Source organism: Sus scrofa, chromosome 12 (genome assembly GCF_054392235.1).
Source record: "Sus scrofa isolate SSC_HxYL_T2T_F1_AM1 chromosome 12, Sscrofa_HxYL_maternal_Yorkshire_Landrace_v2.0, whole genome shotgun sequence".
Taxonomy (NCBI): Eukaryota; Metazoa; Chordata; class Mammalia; order Artiodactyla; family Suidae; genus Sus; species Sus scrofa.
In genome coordinates, this window is record NC_139394.1 from 6,959,348 (window position 1) to 6,981,640 (window position 22,293).

General features: G+C 50.5%; 1 protein-coding gene across 1 annotated transcript in view; it reads left to right on the forward strand.

The window, feature by feature from the left end:
- LOC102158693 (CMRF35-like molecule 1) overlaps window positions 1-21,924 on the forward strand; it is a 437,861-nt gene extending 415,937 nt beyond the window's left edge. Inside the window, exon 10 of the transcript XR_014820716.1 lies at window positions 21,776-21,924. The gene's annotated coding sequence lies outside the window, so the exon portion shown is untranslated. The remainder of the gene's footprint in view (window positions 1-21,775) is intronic.
- The last annotated feature ends 369 nt before the right edge of the window (window positions 21,925-22,293 follow it).

Below are 22,293 nucleotides of genomic sequence, written 5' to 3' on the forward strand. Positions count from 1 at the left end.
AGGCTTGGATGATCTTATTAAATCCCATAGATCTTATTGCGCTTTCCTGTGGGAAGAGGGCGACTGCTTTTCCTGGCTCGTCAGCATGGCCTTAGCGGGACCTGAAGCACCAAAGATGGGAGAGGGTAGAGGGTCGTGCCCTAAAAAGGTGGGTGCCTCTGAGCCGAGGGCTCCTGTTTGTGCAGAGCTCCTCATGGGGCCGCATGCTGCCAGGCACAGCGTGGAGTCCTGAAAGGATGGGAAGGAGATTCCAGGCGAAAGGAGATGGGAGAGCAGAGAAGGATGCAGAAAGCAAGGAAGCTGTCCACTGGGGAGGGATGGTTCTGACGTGGCTGATCTGACCCCATACCCTTATGGCTAGAAAGGAAGCCACCAGCAAAGCTGGGGAGCTGGAGTTCCTGTTACGGCTTAGCGAGTTAAGAAACCAACTGGTGGGAGTCCCCGTCGTGGCGCAGTGGTTAACAAATCTGACTAGGAACCATGAGGTTGCGGGTTCGATCCATGGCCTCGCTCAGTGGGTTAAGGATCCGGTGTGGCCGTGAGCTGTGGTGTAGGTTGCAGACGCAGCTCGGATCCCTCGCTGCTGTGGCTACAGCTCCAATTGGACCCCTAGCCTATGGGAATCTCCATATGCCACAAGAGCAGCCTAAGAAATGGAAAAAAGACAAAAAAAAAAAAAAAGAACCCAACTGGTACCCATGAGGATGCTGGTTCAATCCCAGGCCTCGCTCAGTGGGGTAAGGATCCAGCATTGCCATGAGCTGTGGTGTAGGTCGAAGACGCAGCTCCGATCCACAGTTGCTGTGGCTGTGGGGCAGGCCGGCAGCTGCAGCTTTGATTTGACCCCTAGTCTGGGAACCTCCATATGTTGCCAGTGCGGCCCTAAAAAAAAAAGAAAGAAAGAAAGAAACAGAAAGCTGGGGTGCCACAAATGCCATGCCCCAGATGGCAGTTAGCAGTGGCAGGGGGCTCTGATTAACTGGGGAGCTTTGCACATTTAGACACACGTGGGTTCAAATCCCAGCCCCCCAACTCACAACCTGCACAATATTGAGCGCTGAGCACACTGTGAAACCTGACCTCTGAGCACACTGTGAAACCTGACCTCACACTTTCAGAAGCACTGAATTGATTCTCACTCTGGGTTCTTCCCCCCAGGAAGTCGGCCCCAGCATCCCCCTAGCCAGGGGGAGGGAAGCCTCCTTGCTACTGGCCAGATTCACAGCCTGGATGTCCTCCCAGTGACAGAGGGACCAGGAAGCCTCCTCTCAGGAAGCCTCATCAAGGGAGGCCAGCCCACCCCCGACCCACCTTGGGGAAGCAGGGGAGGGAGGCGGAACCCCGTCTGCTGTTGGCTCAGGCTCTCAGCTGGCCGCCCCATCCTCAGCCCCTCCCTCCTCCCTCCCTCTTCCCCTGCCCACCTCCTTTCTGTGTTAATGGTTTGTTAGGAAATGGTAATCCGGAGCGGATCATTAATGCAGCGAACAGAGATATTGCACAAAAGGATTCCGGCAGCTTCCCCGGTGCACTGCGGCTTTTTTAATGTGTTTGCATGAAATCACCCCATTCTGAGAATGTCCTCAAGGGGAAGAGGAGAGGAAGGGGCACCAGGCCCGGGAATGAAGGCAAAGCCATGAGCGCTGAGAGAAAGGGGTGGCTTCCCAGAGTCCCCAGGATCCCAGTCTGGGTCTTTCAATGTCCATGTCTGCTCTGAGGTCTCAAACCAGGGTGGATGCTCTGAGGTCCTGAAGCAGAGAGCAGTCATCTCCCTGCAGGGAAGGGGTCTGGACCCAAGAGTCTTCCCCTGGGCCCCCGAGGGAGGTGGGCCTGGAGCTGAGAATATGAGGCATCATTTGCCCAGAAAAGACAGAGGATGGGCCATCCCCAGATGTCACAGCAAATCATGATTCAAGTCCAAAACAGCTTTGCTAATTTCTCACCTTCCCAGTGGGTCCTTCCCTGATGATCTTCTTGAATCTGCAGCCTACCTGGCCCCATCTCCACCCAACCACCCCATTCCTCTTAACTGTCACTCTTCCTTGTCTTTTTTTAAAGGCCACACCCACAGCATATGGAGGTTCCCAGGCTAGGGGTCCAATCGGAGCTGTCACTGCCAGCCTACACCACAGCCAGAGCAACACTGGATTGGAGCTGCGTCTGCGACCTATACCACAGCTCATGGCAACGCCGGATCCTTACCCCACTGAGCGAGGCCTGGGATCGAACCTGTGTCCTCATGGATGATAGATTCGCTTCTGCTGAGCCATAACAGGGACTCCTCCACTCTTTCTTTTTTCCAGTAGCCTTTCCGGCCTTCTACCACACCACATAACTTACTGAGTTATTATGATCCATATGATGGTCAGCTCCCCACCTGAGAATGTAAGACCCACAAGGGCAGCGACTGCTGCCTGTTTTGTTCATGGATGTATGAACACCGACTAGAGCTGTTTCAGGTAGTACATGCTCAGTAAGTGCTCCTTGGGAGTTCCAGTTGTGGCTCAGAAACTTAAGAACCCAACCTAGCGTCCATGAAGATGTCATTTTGATCCTTGGCCTTGCTCAGGGGGTTAAGGACCCAGCGTTGCCACAAGCAGCAATAGATCTCAGATGTGGCTCAGATCCAGCATTGCTGTGGCTATGGTGTAGACCAGCAGCTGCAGCTCCGATTCAACCCCTAACCCAGGAACTTCCATATGCTGCAGGTGCAGCAGTAAAAAGAAAAACAAAAACAAACAAACAAACAAACAAAAAAAACGCTCCTTGAATGAATACACAAATTGTGGCCTTTAAGGAAAGAGCTGGGCTGTGGTTCCCCCCAAGAGAGTGACTATGGGGCACCCAGGCACCCAGAGGCCCTCTCAGGAGCCCTGCATTTCTAGGTGACTCTTCAGGCAGGCCAGCCCCTGCTCCTTTGAACCGCTGCCTGATACCCAGCTTCTTCGCCTATGATTTTCCCATCATCCCAGATTTCTCTGCACTTGCGGCTTGCAATTAGCATCAGCCTTGGAAGATCTCCTTTTCATTAAGGCCTCTTAATGAAGCCATTGTTCTCAGCACCACAAAGCCCCACCCGCGCCCACACCCAGCACCCACATCACCCTGCTCTGTGCTGTGGGAATTTGGTTTCTCTCTGGGCTCTTGGGCTGTAACAAGGTTCTTGCTGGAGCTGGAGAAAATGGTACAGAGCTCCAATGACCAAGTCACATGGACAGGATGTCATGTGTCCCCATGCTCGTCCAGGCCCGAGTGTTCCCTTCCTCTGGAGCCTTGTCTTGTCCAACTTGAAGTGACCAGGTTGTGGGCCACCCTCTATCACCAAAAAGCCCAGGTCTAGGGGCTCAGGGAACCACCACATCCTCTCTGCCTCCTCCTACCCTAAGGGAAAGAGGCAGATGAGGTTACCCTGCAAACTTACATCTCTCACTTGCCCCATTGCCCACTGGGAGTATCCCAGCAAGGACTGAGACCTGACCTGGAACCTCAAAATCTTATTTTCATATTCTCCTTGGGGACCCTCTGAAACGTGGGTGTCTCAGCCTGGCTTCTCCTCAAAGCACAGCCTGAGATGAAGACTGCGTGCTGGTGTTTTATATGACAGGCGAGTCCAGAGAGTGGGAATGAAAGAAAGGGGCAGACGAGCCAGGGACAAGGCAGGGGACATCGAGGCCACCACTGGGAGCCACAGCCCTCATTTCCTCCAGAACCTCCTGAGAAGAGTGGAGAAATGCCTCTTAGAATTGCACCCTAGCAGGAGGAGGGGCCAGGGCGGGAGCCTGACCCACGGCTCCAGCGTTCCCCTTGCACTTCCCATCCAGAAACCAGCGCCTGCAGAGCCCTGCCAGCATCCTCACGGTGGAGCAGCCCTGGGGCAGAAGCGAGGACGCATGCGTGCCCTTGCTTGAGGCACCGCTGCATGAACACAGCGGAAGCCTGCAGGGAACTGTCTCTGGCTGGCCGGGATCAGAGGTGGAGCGAGCCAATGTGGGTCAGGCACCAGACTGCCTGCTCAGTAGATAAATCTTCCTGCAGACCTTTGAGGAATGACTCATCACTTATACCCAGGTGGGGCGTTTGTCTTCTTCCAAGTCAAAGAAAGAGAGAGGGTGGTACGTGTCTGAGCCCTTTCCTATCATTTCCCCATGTTACAAGCCCAGTGGCCAGAAAAGAGGAGAATGATGGAGGAGACCACGGGCAGCTTCAAAGGGGGCTGGGCAGCTCCGCAGCAGGGGTGGCTGGGAGGAGACAGGCTTGCCGACATTCCCTGCTCACCTCTGCCTGACTGTCTTTCTGAGCCCAGAAACCAGCGCAGGCTATCTGTCCCCAGCCTGGGATCAGGCTGGGCTCTGAAGGCGCTTTACAAAAATCTGCTCTGTGGAGCTGGAAAGCTGGGAAGGGCATCTTCTCATTGAAACAGTGCTGTCCAAGGCTCCTCCAGTTCCAGCCCAGCCCACGGGAAGCCCGGCAAAAGGGCCAAAACACAGGACCATGGACAGGGTCAGCGCACCTGGGTCCCCACAGAAAGCCCAGTCGGGACAACAGCTGGGGCAGCCAGGAGCACAGCGTCCCCAGAAGTCAAGTCAGCGGGGGTGTCCCATCTGCTGATCCCCTCAGCCCCTGGGCAGGGGAAGCAGGTGACTCCTAGAGACAGAGCAGGGGCTTTAGCAACTGGGAGGCACAGAGAAACTAAGGAGTGGACAACACTGTGGCAATGGGCTGGGTTGATGGGGGGCAGCACCTGCCCAAGGACGAGAGGCCAGCGCCAAGTCAGCAGCGCCTTGTGGCAAATGCGGATTCCTGGGCCTCCTGGGTTCTCCACCTTGCTGGCTCAGCCTTCCGCTCCTGAGAGCTCCCTCTCCACCTTCAAGGTCCTTGAGCTCGGCTGAGGTTCGATCCCTGCCCTACTTACCTCCCCAAGCCCCCAGCACGGACTCCATAATCCAGATGGGCACACTGAGGGCCAGAACCATTCTGCAGGTTGGTAGCAAATTCTAGACTAGGATGCAGCCCTTTTCACCCCCAGCCAAACCACCTACTCACCCAGAGGGGAAAGGGAACCCCATGGTTCCGGGGTAATGAGGCTGTTTAGCCTCTGCCTCGGGACGGGAGCTGGAGCACATCTTGGGGGAAATTACAGGTATCACTTTATTTTCCTGGGGAAAAAATAGCCATGGCAGACGTCTGCAATTACAGCTCATCACCGCTGACTGTGTAACTGCAGTCTAAATACCTGGTAATCAGAAGACCGGAGACAATGAGGTTTTGGCTTTATTTAGCACCTTTCCACTCCCCTACCTCAAGCTTTCCTGGGATGTGACAGAGGGAGCCTGGTTTGCAGACACTCGAGGCAGCTTTTCCCAACCTTTCCGTATAAAGATCAGGCCACTGACCCTTGGCAGTCCACAGAAATATTGGCTTTTTTTTTTCCTCCAGAGGTCAGGCTGAGTGTCATCGAGCCCCCTGGCCCCCTCAGCCCCCCTCTCATCCATTAATCCTTCACTCAACATTTATTGCGTGCCTCTGATACATCAATCACAGAAAGAGAAGCAGGGAACCCAGCAGGGGGCAAGCCAGGCAAGGCCCCTCGCAGAGATTATATTCCCAAATGGGAGAGGGGCAACAAACCAGCCAATGTATGAATAAAAGAATTATAGCATAGGAGCTCCTGTTGTGGAGCAATGGGATCGGTGGCGTCTTGGGAGCGCTGGGACGCAGGTTCAATCCCCGGCTCCACACAGTGGGTTAAAGATCTAGTGTTGCTGCAGCTGCAGCTTAGGTCACAACTGTGACTCGGATCAGATCCCTGGCCTGGGAACTCCATATGCCTCAGGGGGCCAAAAAAAAAAAAAAAGAATCACGGTGTGTCGCAAGAGTAAGAAGAAATATAAAGATTATTTGGACAGAAGACAATTCTGAGAGGACACTTTAGGGTAATTAACGAAGGCATCTCTGAGAAGGTGACATGTGAGTTGAGATCTGAAGGATGAGAAATAGCTGGTTATGATAAAGGTGAGGGAACAGCAGGTGCAAAGATCCTGGGGCAAGACAGATTCTGCCTGGTTCTAAGGAGTGTGGAAAGGCCAGCGAGTGTTTAAAATTCGGTGAGAGAGGAAGAAAATGGCTTACATGGGTTTGAAAAGGCTTCAGAAAAGAGGTCACATCAGGCAAAGGAGCTTGGATTTGAAGGCCATGGATGGGTTTTAACCAAAGGAAGGGCATGATCTGATTTATATTTGCAAGAGATTATTCTGGCTGCTCTGGGTGAGGAATGGATGTGAAAAGGACATGCATGGAGGCAGGGTGACCAGTTGAGAGCTACTTCAACTGGTGGTGACCCAGGTGGTGACAAAGGAAATGACATGACAAGAAGGATATCGATGCAGCTATAATCTCAGGTAGAACTCATGGGAATCGCTGATGAAGGAGACCCGGGGATGTGGCAGAGGATGGAAAAAATGCCTCCCAGGTTTCTGGCCAAGCAGCTGGGTGGACAGGAAAGCAATTTACCAAGACAGGCAGATTGGCCGAAGGCATCCACAAGTAAGAAGTGCTGATCTGCAGTCTGTTTGCCCTCAGATCCATTCCTGTCCTTCTCTATCACAGATGAAGTGCTGTGTGGGAAATCACAGGGTGTCAGGGAGGCACATTTGGCACTGGCCATGCACTGCTTTGTTCCTGGTTCCGACTCCATCACCTATGGTGTCAACCAGCTCCATGCAGACCAGCCAGCCTCTTGTAGGTGCAGTGTGGCATGCCTGGCCTCTGACTCCTGTGACTCCCAGCTTCCTGCTCCGAGGCTCCTCTGTCCCTGTGGAGAGAACACCTGAGAGCTTGCAGTCCCAGAGGGCAAAGGATTTCACATCCTGGAGCCAATGGATAAACACCTTCCCCCTCTGTTTCCTGGGTGGACAGGTCTACAGCACACATCATACTGTCCACCAGCATCCTGTGACTGTGACCACCCTCTCATATTGGCTTCCCCTCCTTTCCTGTTTCACACCTCCCTCTTCATTCCTGCTCCCAAGGCTCATTTTCCCATGTGAACAGCCTGCTTGCAAGCCCTCATCTCAGGACCTTCTGTCAGGAGGATGAGAGGAAAGGGAAGAATATTCTAGGCAGATGGAGCAGACCCAGGAGATGAAAGGGGCTTGGTGCATCTGAAGAATCAAAGAAGGACAATGAGACTAGAGACTTAGGAACAAGGAGCAGAGTAGTAGAGGGAGAGGAGGTGGCAGGACCAGCAGGACCTTCTGGACAAGGCCAGGAGTTTGAACTTCAGCCCAAGGAAAGTGGGACGCCAGAAAGCGCTTGATTCAAGTGAAATCACTTGAGCCAACTATCTTTTGGTTGAGACCAAAAGGAAACTGTTGCCTGTGTTCTTCCAATTTAGTCTCTCTGCATGGTTTGCATCCTTCCCCTCTTGCTTCCTTTCTTCCTTTTTTCTTTCTTAACCTGACTCCCCTCCCTCTTCCAGTATCTCTCTACCTTCTTCTCTCTTTGCTCCCACCAACCTCTCACCCCTCTCACCCTCAGGTAATGGGACAGTGAAGAGTGGGGCAATAATGCAAGGCCATGGAGTGATGGGGTCCATAATTTCTGAGCTCATTCAGGGCAAGGGTCTGAGAAATTCAAGTGCACTTGCAGGAGTGATGGGGCCATGTTTGAAATTGGGGCTGTCAGGAGAGTTCCGAGATGAATGTTCGCCATGACTGCACCATGAATCCAAATTGCAAGGGTCAGACAAGAAATCACTGTTTCTGGGGTGCAGGGAGAAGGATTTGGGGATGAGCAATGGGGGAGAGGCTGAGTTTGCAGCCAACAAACCTGGCTTCTCTCCAAGGTCCAACTCCTCACTGAATGGCCATGGGCAAGATACTCAGCCTCTCTAAAACCCAGATCCATCATCTGGAAAAATGGGATAATAACACAAAATACACATGACCAAGGACTCTTAGTCACAAGGAAGAGAAACACACAGATTAGTTTAAAACACAGAGGGGAGTTCACTCTCATAGAACAGAAGGAGGGAGTGTTGGTCGTTTCCAGAAAGAACAGGACAGAGGCTCGCTTCCCTTTTGATCTTTGTCCCTCCAGACCAGCAGCATCTTCTTCCCAGCCAGGTTGGGGGAAGCCAGAACATTGAGGGAGCACCTGGGTTTATGTGTTAAGATCTGGCTTCTTGGGAAGAGATTGGTGGTTCTCTCTCCTGCCCCAACTCCAAAATCTCAGGAGACATCTGGCCCAGAGCAGGTCAGGTGACACTCGTAGACCAATCATCATCTTGGGAAGGAATCTGGGTGACTCAATTCAACTCAGATTAGCCTGGACCAAGAAATCCAGCCATGAGTGTGATGTGCTGACTGTAAGATTCCTACCCTGGCACCATGCGCACAAGCATGCTCACACACACACACACACACACACACACACACACACACAAATTTAATCAACTCAGTGCCCAACCAAACTATCAACAGAGAAAAAAAATAGAGACATCCAAAAACTCAAAAACTTACCTCCATTTCTTTCTTTTTTTTTTTCTTTTTAGGGCCACACCCAAAGCATATGGAGATCCCCAGGCCAGGGGTCAAATGCGAGCTGTTGCCACTGGCCTACGTCACTGCCACAGCAACGTCAGATTCAAGCCACATCTGCAACCTACTCCACAGCTCACGGCAATGCCGGATCCTTAACCCACCTAGTGAGGCCAGGGATCAAACCCGCAACCTCATTGTTACTAGTCAGATTCATTTCCGCTGAGCTACGACGGGAATTCCTCACCTCCATTTCTAAAGAAATTACTAGAGGAGGAACTCTGACCCAATGAACAAGATGCTGAGAAAAAGAAACTTGGATTCCAAAAAAAAGCAGATTCCCAGTGAGAAGGAAATCTCAGGATTATAGCTGGTTAGGACGATAGTCAGTGGACTCCACACAAAAGATCTTTTTAAAAAAATTTTTTTTATTATGGTTGATTCACAACATTCTGTCAATTTCTGCTGTACAGAAAAGTGACCCAGTTATACGTACCTATACATTCCTTTTTTCACATTGTCCTCCATCATGTCCTATCACAAGGGATTAGATATAATTTCCAGTGCTATACAGTAAGATCTCATTGCTTATCCACTCCAAGTGCAATAGTTTGCATTTACTAACCCCAAACTCCCAGTCCATCCCACTCTCTCCCTTCCCCCTCCCCCTTGACAACCACAAGTCTGTTCTCCAAGTCCATGGGTTTTTTTCTTCTCTGTAGATAGGTTCATTTGTGCCATATATTAGATTCCAGATATGTGATATCATATGGTATTTCTTTTTCTCTTTCTGATATGTTCACTTAGTATGAGAGTCTCTAGTTCCCATCCATGTTGCTGCAAATGGCATTACTTTGTTCTTTTTTATGGCTGAGTAGTATTCCATTGTGTAGATGTACCACATCTTCTTAATCCATTCATCCATCAATGGACATTTGTGAATAGAGCTGCAATGAACATACACCCGTATGTATCTTTTTCATTGAAAGTTTTGTCTGGATATATGCCCCCACAAGATCTTTAAGAGCTTAATGTAGTCCAGGAAATAGATAGACTTAATAAGAAACTGGAAGATATTTGTGAAATGAGAAGGAAGGTAATGTCTCGTCTCCCAAAAAGAATTTAAAATGGGCACTTAAACACTCCAAGAAAAAAAAGTGCACCACACCAAAACGATCTAAATATAAGCATGATTTTGCACAATGGATGGAAAATATGCAAAGATAATCCAATTGATTTTGATGTGAGTCTCCTTTAAATCTTTGCACAGGGGTTGTGATATAGGAATGAGAGGGAAGAAAGCATAACCCTTCTATATTACCTAGTTCGCTGGGGAAAACAATATTTACACCATCATCAAAAGGTAAAGACTCTTGACTGGATTTCAACTTTTAAGACAAATCTATAGATAAAATGAGAGTGACATAGATGTGGTTAAAGAACAGAATGCAAATGTCATCAGTTTTTCCAATGTAAACATCAAGAGAAAGCTGGCAGAGGTTGGGAAGTTAAAAGGGGTGGGAAGGAGAGGGGACCGGAAAGGTAGGCGAGCTAATAATATCCTCATCTGGAAGTTCCCATCATGGCACAGTGGTTAATGAATCTGACTAGGAACCATGAGGTTGCAGGTTCGATCCCTGGCCTTGCTCAGTGGGTTAATGATCCGGCGTTGCCGTGAGCTGTGGCGTAGGTTGCAGATGTGGCTCGGATCCCGCATTGCTATGGCTCTGGCGGAGGCCGGTGGCTACAGCTCTCATTCGACCCCTAGCCTGGAAACCTCCATATGCCACAGGAATGGCCCTAGAAAAGGCAAAAGAAAAAAAAAAAAAATCCTCATCTTCCAGGGTAAGCACTCACGAATTACTGTCTCACATTAAGGGAATAAGAGTTGGATATTTTAAGCATATTATCTAAAATTGCTAAGGTGTTCCCATCGTGCCTCAGCAGTAACGAAGCCCAACCAGTTCTCCCACCGAGAACGTGGGAGAGCTAGGGATCCCAGAACGTGAGCAGGAATGGGCTTCTGAGGCCCATAGGGCGGTGGTGGTCACACAGCCTCTGCTCCCCTCCCTTGGAGGGAATGGGTGAGAATTAGGGTGGCGGGGGCTCTTGGGGGCAGACGGAGGTGGGCGCCTCGGTGGTTTACCCAGAGATAAGAAAGGTTATCTGTTGCCTATGGTTTGTTCCCTATGAACCTAAAGTTTTATCATTAGAGACTGATTTATTTAGGTCAAGCCGTGACTCCCCCTATGAGCTTCATATAGTTTCTTGCATGTAATAGACCATTCAGTAAATATTTGTCAACGGAGCCTCCATTAAAATGGAAATGCCCCGAGGAGGGATAAACCATTTGCGCTGGCTAACACTTCACTGTGAATTAGTTTATCACTCGAACTAGTGCCCTCACAAGGTTTCTGAGGCGAGGAGACCCAGCACAGATATGTTTTGAGGATGTGCCTGGGGAGACAGAGTGGTTTGGAATTTGGGCTCGGGCTGGGGAAGAGGTGACTTGGCCAAGAGCCAGGGCCAGTGGCTCAAGGTCAGCACAAGGACATTGGGGGTGTTGGCTTCTAGCAAATCGTGTCCTGCCCCTCTTCTGCTGACAACTCCTGTCACAATCTCCGTTGTCCTCAGGACAATGTCCCAACTCCTTACCATAGTTACAGAGGCCTTTCCTGATTGGGCCTCCTCTCACCCTTCCAGCCTCAGGTCTTGATGTTCTAGAAGCTTCAGCCAGACTCTTCCTTGCACCTAAAATGAGGCCTTTATTGCCTCCTCCCTTGGCACTTGCTGTTTGTTCTCTATTCCTGACTCACTGGCCCACTCTCTGGTTAATCCCAATTAATTATACAAATTCAACTTGGGTGTCCCTTCCTCCGGGAAGTCCTCCGTGACCCCTCCAATGTAGAGGAGATTTTCCTTCTAGAAGATCACGCAGCTCTCTCTTGCTGCATTCTTATAAGACTTATATTACAGAATTTCAAGAGATGAGTAAGTCTACATGTTCAGAGTTTTAAAAGTTCCAACTGTGTAGGAGGCTTATAATAAAAAGTTAAATGTCTGCCTGTCTTGGTCCAAGAAATAGAAACCGACTCAGTTATATTGTTTTGTTTTGTTTTGTTTTATTTTATTTTAGCTTTTTTAGGGCTGTACCCACAGTACATGGAGGTTCCCAGGCTAGGGGTCCATCAGAGCTGTAGCTGCCGGCCTACACCACAGACACAACTCAGGATCTAAACAGCGTCTGCGACCTACACCACAAAGCTCATGGCAATGCCATGAGTGAGGCGTTGCCTCCCTGCGTGAGGCCAGGGATCGAACCCGCATCCTCGTGGCTACTGGTTGGGCTTCGTTACTGCTGAGGCACGATGGGAACACCTTAGCAATTTTAGATAATATGCTTAAAATATCCAACTCTTATTCCCTTAATGTGAGACAGTAATTCGTGAGTGCTTACCCTGGAAGATGAGGATTTTTTTTTTTTTTCTTTTGCCTTTTCTAGGGCCATTCCTGTGGCATATGGAGGTTTCCAGGCTAGGGGTCGAATGAGAGCTGTAGCCACCGGCCTCCGCCAGAGCCATAGCAATGCGGGATCCGAGCCACATCTGCAACCTACGCCACAGCTCACGGCAACGCCGGATCATTAACCCACTGAGCAAGGCCAGGGATCGAACCTGCAACCTCATGGTTCCTAGTCAGATTCATTAACCACTGTGCCATGATGGGAACTTCCAGATGAGGATATTATTAGCTCGCCTACCTTTCCGGTCCCCTCTCCTTCCCACCCCTTTTAACTTCCCAACCTCTGCCAGCTTTCTCTTGATGTTTACATTGGAAAAACTGATGACATTTGCATTCTGTTCTTTAACCACATCTATGTCACTCTCATTTTATCTATAGATTTGTCTTAAAAGTTGAAATCCAGTCAAGAGTCTTTACCTTTTGATGATGGTGTAAATATTGTTTTCCCCAGCGAACTAGGTAATATAGAAGGGTTATGCTTTCTTCCCTCTCATTCCTATATCACAACCCCTGTGCAAAGATTTAAAGGAGACTCACATCAAAATCAATTGGATTATCTTTGCATATTTTCCATCCATTGTGCAAAATCATGCTTATATTTAGATCGTTTTGGTGTGGTGCACTTTTTTTTCTTGGAGTGTTTAAGTGCCCATTTTAAATTCTTTTTGGGAGACGAGACATTACCTTCCTTCTCATTTCACAAATATCTTCCAGTTTCTTATTAAGTCTATCTATTTCCTGGACTACATTAAGCTCTTAAAGATCTTGTGGGGGCATATATCCAGACAAAACTTTCAATGAAAAAGATACATACGGGTGTATGTTCATTGCAGCTCTATTCACAAATGTCCATTGATGGATGAATGGATTAAGAAGATGTGGTACATCTACACAATGGAATACTACTCAGCCATAAAAAAGAACAAAGTAATGCCATTTGCAGCAACATGGATGGGAACTAGAGACTCTCATACTAAGTGAACATATCAGAAAGAGAAAAAGAAATACCATATGATATCACATATCTGGAATCTAATATATGGCACAAATGAACCTATCTACAGAGAAGAAAAAAACCCATGGACTTGGAGAACAGACTTGTGGTTGTCAAGGGGGAGGGGGAAGGGAGAGAGTGGGATGGACTGGGAGTTTGGGGTTAGTAAATGCAAACTATTGCACTTGGAGTGGATAAGCAATGAGATCTTACTGTATAGCACTGGAAATTATATCTAATCCCTTGTGATAGGACATGATGGAGGACAATGTGAAAAAAGGAATGTATAGGTACGTATAACTGGGTCACTTTTCTGTACAGCAGAAATTGACAGAATGTTGTGAATCAACCATAATAAAAAAAATTTTTTTAAAAAGATCTTTTGTGTGGAGTCCACTGACTATCGTCCTAACCAGCTATAATCCTGAGATTTCCTTCTCACTGGGAATCTGCTTTTTTTTGGAATCCAAGTTTCTTTTTCTCAGCATCTTGTTCATTGGGTCAGAGTTCCTCCTCTAGTAATTTCTTTAGAAATGGAGGTGAGGAATTCCCGTCGTAGCTCAGCGGAAATGAATCTGACTAGTAACAATGAGGTTGCGGGTTTGATCCCTGGCCTCACTAGGTGGGTTAAGGATCCGGCATTGCCGTGAGCTGTGGAGTAGGTTGCAGATGTGGCTTGAATCTGACGTTGCTGTGGCAGTGACGTAGGCCAGTGGCAACAGCTCGCATTTGACCCCTGGCCTGGGGATCTCCATATGCTTTGGGTGTGGCCCTAAAAAGAAAAAAAAAAAGAAAGAAATGGAGGTAAGTTTTTGAGTTTTTGGATGTCTCTATTTTTTTTCTCTGTTGATAGTTTGGTTGGGCACTGAGTTGATTAAATTTGTGTGTGTGTGTGTGTGTGTGTGTGTGTGTGTGTGTGAGCATGCTTGTGCGCATGGTGCCAGGGTAGGAATCTTACAGTCAGCACATCACACTCATGGCTGGATTTCTTGGTCCAGGCTAATCTGAGTTGAATTGAGTCACCCAGATTCCTTCCCAAGATGATGATTGGTCTACGAGTGTCACCTGACCTGCTCTGGGCCAGATGTCTCCTGAGATTTTGGAGTTGGGGCAGGAGAGAGAACCACCAATCTCTTCCCAAGAAGCCAGATCTTAACACATAAACCCAGGTGCTCCCTCAATGTTCTGGCTTCCCCCAACCTGGCTGGGAAGAAGATGCTGCTGGTCTGGAGGGACAAAGATCAAAAGGGAAGCGAGCCTCTGTCCTGTTCTTTCTGGAAACGACCAACACTCCCTCCTTCTGTTCTATGAGAGTGAACTCCCCTCTGTGTTTTAAACTAATCTGTGTGTTTCTCTTCCTTGTGACTAAGAGTCCTTGGTCATGTGTATTTTGTGTTATTATCCCATTTTTCCAGATGATGGATCTGGGTTTTAGAGAGGCTGAGTATCTTGCCCATGGCCATTCAGTGAGGAGTTGGACCTTGGAGAGAAGCCAGGTTTGTTGGCTGCAAACTCAGCCTCTCCCCCATTGCTCATCCCCAAATCCTTCTCCCTGCACCCCAGAAACAGTGATTTCTTGTCTGACCCTTGCAATTTGGATTCATGGTGCAGTCATGGCGAACATTCATCTCGGAACTCTCCTGACAGCCCCAATTTCAAACATGGCCCCATCACTCCTGCAAGTGCACTTGAATTTCTCAGACCCTTGCCCTGAATGAGCTCAGAAATTATGGACCCCATCACTCCATGGCCTTGCATTATTGCCCCACTCTTCACTGTCCCATTACCTGAGGGTGAGAGGGGTGAGAGGTTGGTGGGAGCAAAGAGAGAAGAAGGTAGAGAGATACTGGAAGAGGGAGGGGAGTCAGGTTAAGAAAGAAAAAAGGAAGAAAGGAAGCAAGAGGGGAAGGATGCAAACCATGCAGAGAGACTAAATTGGAAGAACACAGGCAACAGTTTCCTTTTGGTCTCAACCAAAAGATAGTTGGCTCAAGTGATTTCACTTGAATCAAGCGCTTTCTGGCGTCCCACTTTCCTTGGGCTGAAGTTCAAACTCCTGGCCTTGTCCAGAAGGTCCTGCTGGTCCTGCCACCTCCTCTCCCTCTACTACTCTGCTCCTTGTTCCTAAGTCTCTAGTCTCATTGTCCTTCTTTGATTCTTCAGATGCACCAAGCCCCTTTCATCTCCTGGGTCTGCTCCATCTGCCTAGAATATTCTTCCCTTTCCTCTCATCCTCCTGACAGAAGGTCCTGAGATGAGGGCTTGCAAGCAGGCTGTTCACATGGGAAAATGAGCCTTGGGAGCAGGAATGAAGAGGGAGGTGTGAAACAGGAAAGGAGGGGAAGCCAATATGAGAGGGTGGTCACAGTCACAGGATGCTGGTGGACAGTATGATGTGTGCTGTAGACCTGTCCACCCAGGAAACAGAGGGGGAAGGTGTTTATCCATTGGCTCCAGGATGTGAAATCCTTTGCCCTCTGGGACTGCAAGCTCTCAGGTGTTCTCTCCACAGGGACAGAGGAGCCTCGGAGCAGGAAGCTGGGAGTCACAGGAGTCAGAGGCCAGGCATGCCACACTGCACCTACAAGAGGCTGGCTGGTCTGCATGGAGCTGGTTGACACCATAGGTGATGGAGTCGGAACCAGGAACAAAGCAGTGCATGGCCAGTGCCAAATGTGCCTCCCTGACACCCTGTGATTTCCCACACAGCACTTCATCTGTGATAGAGAAGGACAGGAATGGATCTGAGGGCAAACAGACTGCAGATCAGCACTTCTTACTTGTGGATGCCTTCGGCCAATCTGCCTGTCTTGGTAAATTGCTTTCCTGTCCACCCAGCTGCTTGGCCAGAAACCTGGGAGGCATTTTTTCCATCCTCTGCCACATCCCCGGGTCTCCTTCATCAGCGATTCCCATGAGTTCTACCTGAGATTATAGCTGCATCGATATCCTTCTTGTCATGTCATTTCCTTTGTCACCACCTGGGTCACCACCAGTTGAAGTAGCTCTCAACTGGTCACCCTGCCTCCATGCATGTCCTTTTCACATCCATTCCTCACCCAGAGCAGCCAGAATAATCTCTTGCAAATATAAATCAGATCATGCCCTTCCTTTGGTTAAAACCCATCCATGGCCTTCAAATCCAAGCTCCTTTGCCTGATGTGACCTCTTTTCTGAAGCCTTTTCAAACCCATGTAAGCCATTTTCTTCCTCTCTCACCGAATTTTAAACACTCGCTGGCCTTTCCACACTCCTTAGAACCAGGCAGAATCTGTCTTGCCCCAGGATCTTTGCACCTGCTGTTCCCTCACCTTTATCATAACCAGCTATTTCTCATCCTTCAGATCTCAACTCACATGTCACCTTCTCAGAGATGCCTTCGTTAATTACCCTAAAGTGTCCTCTCAGAATTGTCTTCTGTCCAAATAATCTTTATATTTCTTCTTACTCTTGCGACACACCGTGATTCTTTTTTTTTTTTTTTGGCCCCCTGAGGCATATGGAGTTCCCAGGCCAGGGATCTGATCCGAGTCACAGTTGTGACCTAAGCTGCAGCTGCAGCAACACTAGATCTTTAACCCACTGTGTGGAGCCGGGGATTGAACCTGCGTCCCAGCGCTCCCAAGACGCCACCGATCCCATTGCTCCACAACAGGAGCTCCTATGCTATAATTCTTTTATTCATACATTGGCTGGTTTGTTGCCCCTCTCCCATTTGGGAATATAATCTCTGCGAGGGGCCTTGCCTGGCTTGCCCCCTGCTGGGTTCCCTGCTTCTCTTTCTGTGATTGATGTATCAGAGGCACGCAATAAATGTTGAGTGAAGGATTAATGGATGAGAGGGGGGCTGAGGGGGCCAGGGGGCTCGATGACACTCAGCCTGACCTCTGGAGGAAAAAAAAAAGCCAATATTTCTGTGGACTGCCAAGGGTCAGTGGCCTGATCTTTATACGGAAAGGTTGGGAAAAGCTGCCTCGAGTGTCTGCAAACCAGGCTCCCTCTGTCACATCCCAGGAAAGCTTGAGGTAGGGGAGTGGAAAGGTGCTAAATAAAGCCAAAACCTCATTGTCTCCGGTCTTCTGATTACCAGGTATTTAGACTGCAGTTACACAGTCAGCGGTGATGAGCTGTAATTGCAGACGTCTGCCATGGCTATTTTTTCCCCAGGAAAATAAAGTGATACCTGTAATTTCCCCCAAGATGTGCTCCAGCTCCCGTCCCGAGGCAGAGGCTAAACAGCCTCATTACCCCGGAACCGTGGGGTTCCCTTTCCCCTCTGGGTGAGTAGGTGGTTTGGCTGGGGGTGAAAAGGGCTGCATCCTAGTCTAGAATTTGCTACCAACTTGCAGAATGGTTCTGGCCCTCAGTGTGCCCATCTGGATTATGGAGTCCGTGCTGGGGGCTTGGGGAGGTAAGTAGGGCAGGGATCGAACCTCAGCCGAGCTCAAGGACCTTGAAGGTGGAGAGGGAGCTCTCAGGAGCGGAAGGCTGAGCCAGCAAGGTGGAGAACCCAGGAGGCCCAGGAATCCGCATTTGCCACAAGGCGCTGCTGACTTGGCGCTGGCCTCTCGTCCTTGGGCAGGTGCTGCCCCCCATCAACCCAGCCCATTGCCACAGTGTTGTCCACTCCTTAGTTTCTCTGTGCCTCCCAGTTGCTAAAGCCCCTGCTCTGTCTCTAGGAGTCACCTGCTTCCCCTGCCCAGGGGCTGAGGGGATCAGCAGATGGGACACCCCCGCTGACTTGACTTCTGGGGACGCTGTGCTCCTGGCTGCCCCAGCTGTTGTCCCGACTGGGCTTTCTGTGGGGACCCAGGTGCGCTGACCCTGTCCATGGTCCTGTGTTTTGGCCCTTTTGCCGGGCTTCCCGTGGGCTGGGCTGGAACTGGAGGAGCCTTGGACAGCACTGTTTCAATGAGAAGATGCCCTTCCCAGCTTTCCAGCTCCACAGAGCAGATTTTTGTAAAGCGCCTTCAGAGCCCAGCCTGATCCCAGGCTGGGGACAGATAGCCTGCGCTGGTTTCTGGGCTCAGAAAGACAGTCAGGCAGAGGTGAGCAGGGAATGTCGGCAAGCCTGTCTCCTCCCAGCCACCCCTGCTGCGGAGCTGCCCAGCCCCCTTTGAAGCTGCCCGTGGTCTCCTCCATCATTCTCCTCTTTTCTGGCCACTGGGCTTGTAACATGGGGAAATGATAGGAAAGGGCTCAGACACGTACCACCCTCTCTCTTTCTTTGACTTGGAAGAAGACAAACGCCCCACCTGGGTATAAGTGATGAGTCATTCCTCAAAGGTCTGCAGGAAGATTTATCTACTGAGCAGGCAGTCTGGTGCCTGACCCACATTGGCTCGCTCCACCTCTGATCCCGGCCAGCCAGAGACAGTTCCCTGCAGGCTTCCGCTGTGTTCATGCAGCGGTGCCTCAAGCAAGGGCACGCATGCGTCCTCGCTTCTGCCCCAGGGCTGCTCCACCGTGAGGATGCTGGCAGGGCTCTGCAGGCGCTGGTTTCTGGATGGGAAGTGCAAGGGGAACGCTGGAGCCGTGGGTCAGGCTCCCGCCCTGGCCCCTCCTCCTGCTAGGGTGCAATTCTAAGAGGCATTTCTCCACTCTTCTCAGGAGGTTCTGGAGGAAATGAGGGCTGTGGCTCCCAGTGGTGGCCTCGATGTCCCCTGCCTTGTCCCTGGCTCGTCTGCCCCTTTCTTTCATTCCCACTCTCTGGACTCGCCTGTCATATAAAACACCAGCACGCAGTCTTCATCTCAGGCTGTGCTTTGAGGAGAAGCCAGGCTGAGACACCCACGTTTCAGAGGGTCCCCAAGGAGAATATGAAAATAAGATTTTGAGGTTCCAGGTCAGGTCTCAGTCCTTGCTGGGATACTCCCAGTGGGCAATGGGGCAAGTGAGAGATGTAAGTTTGCAGGGTAACCTCATCTGCCTCTTTCCCTTAGGGTAGGAGGAGGCAGAGAGGATGTGGTGGTTCCCTGAGCCCCTAGACCTGGGCTTTTTGGTGATAGAGGGTGGCCCACAACCTGGTCACTTCAAGTTGGACAAGACAAGGCTCCAGAGGAAGGGAACACTCGGGCCTGGACGAGCATGGGGACACATGACATCCTGTCCATGTGACTTGGTCATTGGAGCTCTGTACCATTTTCTCCAGCTCCAGCAAGAACCTTGTTACAGCCCAAGAGCCCAGAGAGAAACCAAATTCCCACAGCACAGAGCAGGGTGATGTGGGTGCTGGGTGTGGGCGCGGGTGGGGCTTTGTGGTGCTGAGAACAATGGCTTCATTAAGAGGCCTTAATGAAAAGGAGATCTTCCAAGGCTGATGCTAATTGCAAGCCGCAAGTGCAGAGAAATCTGGGATGATGGGAAAATCATAGGCGAAGAAGCTGGGTATCAGGCAGCGGTTCAAAGGAGCAGGGGCTGGCCTGCCTGAAGAGTCACCTAGAAATGCAGGGCTCCTGAGAGGGCCTCTGGGTGCCTGGGTGCCCCATAGTCACTCTCTTGGGGGGAACCACAGCCCAGCTCTTTCCTTAAAGGCCACAATTTGTGTATTCATTCAAGGAGCGTTTTTTTTGTTTGTTTGTTTGTTTGTTTTTGTTTTTCTTTTTACTGCTGCACCTGCAGCATATGGAAGTTCCTGGGTTAGGGGTTGAATCGGAGCTGCAGCTGCTGGTCTACACCATAGCCACAGCAATGCTGGATCTGAGCCACATCTGAGATCTATTGCTGCTTGTGGCAACGCTGGGTCCTTAACCCCCTGAGCAAGGCCAAGGATCAAAATGACATCTTCATGGACGCTAGGTTGGGTTCTTAAGTTTCTGAGCCACAACTGGAACTCCCAAGGAGCACTTACTGAGCATGTACTACCTGAAACAGCTCTAGTCGGTGTTCATACATCCATGAACAAAACAGGCAGCAGTCGCTGCCCTTGTGGGTCTTACATTCTCAGGTGGGGAGCTGACCATCATATGGATCATAATAACTCAGTAAGTTATGTGGTGTGGTAGAAGGCCGGAAAGGCTACTGGAAAAAAGAAAGAGTGGAGGAGTCCCTGTTATGGCTCAGCAGAAGCGAATCTATCATCCATGAGGACACAGGTTCGATCCCAGGCCTCGCTCAGTGGGGTAAGGATCCGGCGTTGCCATGAGCTGTGGTATAGGTCGCAGACGCAGCTCCAATCCAGTGTTGCTCTGGCTGTGGTGTAGGCTGGCAGTGACAGCTCCGATTGGACCCCTAGCCTGGGAACCTCCATATGCTGTGGGTGTGGCCTTTAAAAAAAGACAAGGAAGAGTGACAGTTAAGAGGAATGGGGTGGTTGGGTGGAGATGGGGCCAGGTAGGCTGCAGATTCAAGAAGATCATCAGGGAAGGACCCACTGGGAAGGTGAGAAATTAGCAAAGCTGTTTTGGACTTGAATCATGATTTGCTGTGACATCTGGGGATGGCCCATCCTCTGTCTTTTCTGGGCAAATGATGCCTCATATTCTCAGCTCCAGGCCCACCTCCCTCGGGGGCCCAGGGGAAGACTCTTGGGTCCAGACCCCTTCCCTGCAGGGAGATGACTGCTCTCTGCTTCAGGACCTCAGAGCATCCACCCTGGTTTGAGACCTCAGAGCAGACATGGACATTGAAAGACCCAGACTGGGATCCTGGGGACTCTGGGAAGCCACCCCTTTCTCTCAGCGCTCATGGCTTTGCCTTCATTCCCGGGCCTGGTGCCCCTTCCTCTCCTCTTCCCCTTGAGGACATTCTCAGAATGGGGTGATTTCATGCAAACACATTAAAAAAGCCGCAGTGCACCGGGGAAGCTGCCGGAATCCTTTTGTGCAATATCTCTGTTCGCTGCATTAATGATCCGCTCCGGATTACCATTTCCTAACAAACCATTAACACAGAAAGGAGGTGGGCAGGGGAAGAGGGAGGGAGGAGGGAGGGGCTGAGGATGGGGCGGCCAGCTGAGAGCCTGAGCCAACAGCAGACGGGGTTCCGCCTCCCTCCCCTGCTTCCCCAAGGTGGGTCGGGGGTGGGCTGGCCTCCCTTGATGAGGCTTCCTGAGAGGAGGCTTCCTGGTCCCTCTGTCACTGGGAGGACATCCAGGCTGTGAATCTGGCCAGTAGCAAGGAGGCTTCCCTCCCCCTGGCTAGGGGGATGCTGGGGCCGACTTCCTGGGGGGAAGAACCCAGAGTGAGAATCAATTCAGTGCTTCTGAAAGTGTGAGGTCAGGTTTCACAGTGTGCTCAGAGGTCAGGTTTCACAGTGTGCTCAGCGCTCAATATTGTGCAGGTTGTGAGTTGGGGGGCTGGGATTTGAACCCACGTGTGTCTAAATGTGCAAAGCTCCCCAGTTAATCAGAGCCCCCTGCCACTGCTAACTGCCATCTGGGGCATGGCATTTGTGGCACCCCAGCTTTCTGTTTCTTTCTTTCTTTCTTTTTTTTTTAGGGCCGCACTGGCAACATATGGAGGTTCCCAGACTAGGGGTCAAATCAAAGCTGCAGCTGCCGGCCTGCCCCACAGCCACAGCAACTGTGGATCGGAGCTGCGTCTTCGACCTACACCACAGCTCATGGCAATGCTGGATCCTTACCCCACTGAGCGAGGCCTGGGATTGAACCAGCATCCTCATGGGTACCAGTTGGGTTCTTTTTTTTTTTTTTTGTCTTTTTTCCATTTCTTAGGCTGCTCTTGTGGCATATGGAGATTCCCATAGGCTAGGGGTCCAATTGGAGCTGTAGCCACAGCAGCGAGGGATCCGAGCTGCGTCTGCAACCTACACCACAGCTCACGGCCACACCGGATCCTTAACCCACTGAGCGAGGCCATGGATCGAACCCGCAACCTCATGGTTCCTAGTCAGATTTGTTAACCACTGCGCCACGACGGGGACTCCCACCAGTTGGTTTCTTAACTCGCTAAGCCGTAACAGGAACTCCAGCTCCCCAGCTTTGCTGGTGGCTTCCTTTCTAGCCATAAGGGTATGGGGTCAGATCAGCCACGTCAGAACCATCCCTCCCCAGTGGACAGCTTCCTTGCTTTCTGCATCCTTCTCTGCTCTCCCATCTCCTTTCGCCTGGAATCTCCTTCCCATCCTTTCAGGACTCCACGCTGTGCCTGGCAGCATGCGGCCCCATGAGGAGCTCTGCACAAACAGGAGCCCTCGGCTCAGAGGCACCCACCTTTTTAGGGCACGACCCTCTACCCTCTCCCATCTTTGGTGCTTCAGGTCCCGCTAAGGCCATGCTGACGA